The sequence below is a fragment of the Pinus tabuliformis genome, chromosome 5_1, assembly GCF_031772625.1.
Source record: "Pinus tabuliformis cultivar Carrire ecotype Pingquan chromosome 5_1, CPIR1, whole genome shotgun sequence".
NCBI classification, from domain to species: Eukaryota; Viridiplantae; Streptophyta; class Pinopsida; order Pinales; family Pinaceae; genus Pinus; species Pinus tabuliformis.
Window position 1 is genome coordinate 440,279,258 of NC_142305.1, and position 5,001 is coordinate 440,284,258.

Genomic DNA, 5,001 nt, shown 5'->3' on the forward strand with positions numbered 1-5,001 from the left:
GCAATTGATAGTTGGTTGAGGCATTGATGTTCCTTGTGAAGACCCATCTACATATATGTCTTATAGAGAACAACTTGAGTCAATTCATGATTGAGCTGCTTCATACACATCGTGTTGCAGACAAGCACATTTGCATGGGATGATCAACCTTAGTTTTATATATACTTATAGATATGTATGAATGCGTGGATGCATTAATGTTGAGTAGGCTGGAAAGAATTATTGATAGGAAGAGCACATCTGGGCGTTGTTTTATCTTGAGAAGGAAATAGAAGACCGTAGCTTTAAGCATGACTGAGGTTGAATAAATTGTTGCTAGCACAACTAGTTGTGGGGAAATTTGGTTTAGGAAGCTACTTGGAGAGTTATTTTACCAAGTTATGGCTATGATAGTGATACATTGTGATAATAAAAAGTGGGATCCAATTGGCAGAAAATCTCATATATTCTTCGAACTAAGATATATTCATGTGTTGATATAGAGTTGTTTTATGATACAATCTTAGGCTTGTGTTTGCTACCTTTTTGAGAGGGATAAATGATGAATAAGTATAATTTTATGGCATGTATTTGTTCTATCATAATATTTGATTTGATGTCCAACCTGAATAAGGAAAATAGAGGAATGTTTCTCTTGGTAATGTATGAGGAAATATGATTTCACTCTTTAGTGAGTTGTTTAACCAAGTATTAGATATGAGCACATTGATATGTTTTTTATCTACATAGAGTAGGACTACTCGAGGAAACTAAGCCAAATCTTCCCCCTGTCCTATTTCCCAAGGTGAGGAATTTAGATATAGGGCTCTTGGGTTTGAGGGATATCTGGAGAATAGGGTATCACCCTTACCTGTCACCCATAGGGTGGAAGATATCCGCTCCCCTATCTTGGTATAGCATAGTATACCCCATTCTGCATTTGTATTTCCCACCCATCTAGCTAATGCGTGTTGGTTGTTTGAGTTAGGTATGATCCTTACCACTTAGGGTAAGTGGCATCCCACTCAAGCTAGAGATGCAAGTTTTCTAGCACATTACTATAAAGGGTCATTGCTAGGAAGATAAACACACAATAATATGGTTGTGATACTTACCTATATATCAAGTGGTACCTTTCCCATTGGTTTCACAATGGGATGGTTGTGATCATTTCTTAGTAAGTGGTATCTCACTTATTCCTTGACATAATATGGAAGAGATATGCTCCCTTATGAGATGACTTGAGGTAAGAGTGTCCCATAGTACCTTCCCCACTATCATAGACATGAGGTGAGAGTGTCCCATAGGATCTTCCCCATTATCATTGGATTTCGGGTTGAGATCGGCTCCTCGATGTGGTTACAGGTTGAGCAGGGTTCCGTGAGGTTAATCTCTCTAATGTTCCATAGGTAGTAGCATTGGGATCGCCGCTGGAATATGATTTCTGGTGGTTGCAATGGATCCCTGAGGAATAAAGGGTTCTAGCCTAGACTCCCCTCTAATGTCAAATTCTTCTTCTTTCAAATTCGAGAGTGTTGAATATATGAGTAGAGATGAGCGTAGATGAGCAGAGATTAATAGAGATATGAGAATAAATAAGAAGATATGAGCAAAGATGAATCCAAATGAGAAAATATGAGAAATGATGAAATTTATTGATCAGGTACTTGTGATGGGACATAACTTTCATTCGATAATATCTCCCTAGCTATGAGGGAGTGTTGATTTGGCAACTTAGGGAAAAATTCCCTCCTTTGGAAAGCCTTCCTTATTAAGAAAATCCCCTCCTAGCCATTGGAAGAATTTAATTTGGTTAAGGAAAAGTATAATTTTAATTTGGAAACCTACATGTGCACAAAAGGATAGATCATCCCCTAAGAATAATCTTGGCACCCTTGGAATCCTATAAATATAAATCAAGTGACCCTCATTTGTATATTATCATCAAGCATATTCTTCTTCTCTCTTCTTTGATTTGGCTCACATAGGTTTGAAGTGGATTGCAGATATTGGTTCGTAGAGGTATGAAATTGAAGGGTCTAAAGCTCACACATGTGATCTTTGGTTTTGAATTGTAGCCATATATTTTCCACAGGGAATCTTTAGGTTGAAACCACAAACATGCAAGCATATCTCTGTGGTTGGAGGGTTTCAACTGCATGCACATACAATCTCTCTGTGTAGCTGGAAACGAGGGTTTTATTTTTGTAGTTGACCACATATTATGACAGCTAATCATATATGATGATAGTTAACCATATGTTTTTGAATCATTGTATTAATAAACTTCATTCTTGGGTTCATATTTGACATATTGTTTGGTTCATTTTTGTTGGATAGTCTTTTGGATACAAAATTAGATTATTGTACTCTCTATTTGCTAAAACATTCAATGATTATCTAATATGAAGAAGGTTTTGAAAGGATTTTCCCCCTTGTGGGGTTTTTCCCTAGTCTTAGACCAATCATGGTGTATCCATGTGTGAATTATTTTCTTTTATTATTCCTTTATGTTTCACTGCATTGATGATATTATTTTTATCTCTATATAGTTGCATATGTTGATGAATAATGTTATGCTGATGTGGGGTTAATTCAATATGTAAATATGAAATTAAATTATCTAAAGTATATAACAATATATACCTAATAAAAATTAACCCATACAAGCATGAAAAATAAAGACACAAATTTCATTACCTTCAAAATGTTTTCAAACAAATAGAGAGGGTATTTCATTTTCAAAGGAATGATTTTAGAGGAGTTTTGAGACAACATCAACCAATTAGTGAAAAAACAAAAGGAAAAATAGGTACATGAAATTAAAATCTCAATGCAATCTCAACCCATTAGATACTTAAATAAGTTTATTTGTTTTAGGCATAAATGGTGTTTATGCATGGCAAGGAGAATTTATCTTGGTTTTCAAGAATTCCCTTTTCTTTCCTTAGCTCTGATCAATAGTTACAAGTAGTTTGGAGGATGAACAACTAAGTATAAGGTAAACAAACATGTTTTATGCTCCCAAAAATTTAGAGAAAGAAGAAAAGATGGTGTGGGGTGGATGGAATACAAGGATTAGTGGAGAGTAAATGTTGGAGTAAAAGTGCAAACAAGGATTTCCAAGGTTGACTGGAGTATGAATTTCACATATGATGAATGATATCAGTGGCCTTTGGTAATTTCAAACACATATGCACCATGTAGGAATGTTTGGGATGTTGAGGAGGTTCATTGGCTTCAATTTCTTATGAGGGATTATAATTAACTAAATGAGTTGACATATGACATCGATGATGGAGGAAAAATACAAGATATAACATTTCAAACTAATATAGAATGTAGATTATGGGAAGGATTGGTAATTATAAAGGCCATAAATTATAAAACTTAGATTCCATGTAAGCCAACATTTTTGAAAAATATGACAACCATTCGGAAGCAGACCTTTGGATTATAATACCAAGCAGTGCCACGTGAAAACCAAAATCATATGATCATGAAGTATTGACTTCAAATCGAATGATTCATCATATGCTTTCCCAAATCAAGAAATATATAAAGCCACATATAAATGATCTCTGAAAAGTTCATTGTTTAAATGTGCAATACATTACCACCTCAAACCATATGTTATAAAATGAATCATGTAGGTAACATGAAAGAAAAAAAATCAATCCTTTATTATGCATGAGAATTACAACTTGCAACCACAAACACACACACACACACACACATGGTGTTTTGGAGCCATTTGGAGACCTCCAACAACATTAAAATATACCATGTATCTTCCATAAGAAATAAAGTAATAAAATGAATTTGACTTCATATTGGAAGTGTTTTCAAAGATAGTCCCAAAACTCCACATTAGTCACTATATAATTTCAATGTATAAAAGCAAGACTTCAACCCTTATAGGTTTAAGTGATTGAAGAAACTTAGCACATTTAGTCATTTATCAATATATGTATGCTCAGATTACTTGGAGATCTCACAGAAGGAAACTTTTCCTTCGTTTCAAACATATTTAAAATATGAAAGTGAAGAAAAATATGATGTATCAATCAATGTTGTACCATTTCATATTACAGATAATTTTCATGTGATTGTCTTAAGGTAGGGTCCCACCTACAAGTTTCATTTTTTTAATTATACATTTTTTGAAATTTGTATTTAATTTATTTTTTAAGGGAAGAACTAAGATAATCACAATGATCTACGAAAATTTCATAGTTGACATGCGTCAACATTGGTGAATTCACAAAGCGGTTTGCATACTGGAAACCATAACTCAAACATTTCTAGTAATATAGTTAATAACTTTGATTGGTAATGAGTAGGATGTGGTTTGTCATTGAGGGATAGTAAACAAGAGATGTCGGAGGTGGGATGAGGAAGACAATACCTAAGGAATATTGTCATAGGTAATAATAATGTTAGATATAACATCTTCACAATATAGCTCTTGAACAAAAGGGAAGATTCCTTGTCCATGTATTAGAGATTTTGATGCTAAGAGGTTAAAGATGTGAATATATCAATCTTCTCAAAGAAATAAATCTTTAAAACATATTGTATTAGGAAGGAGTTTTGATGTCTTATTAAAAATACTTTCCAATTATACTCAAAATAATTTATATCAACCTTATCTAGAATCAAATATATCAACAAGTAAATATCTTGAAAACATAATATAAAGGAAATAACAGAATAGTAGAAAAAGGACTAAATTTAGTTAGAGGGTTCAAGGTAAAAGTGAGAACGAACTACAAAAAAATAAAAAAATTTGTAAAGCCAATGCAATATAAGATGAATTTAAAAAGTAATCCAAACAATAGTTGAAAAAAGAAATATTTACAATCAAAGGTGAGTGACCTTCACGATTTATTTTGGTGCTATCACCACGTATGGATTATTATGAGATCCATTCATAATATAGGATGTAATACGATCATTTTCATATTTTAGAATATAGGAATTAGGATTGATGATTTTAAGAATTTTAAAGGGTCCAATATA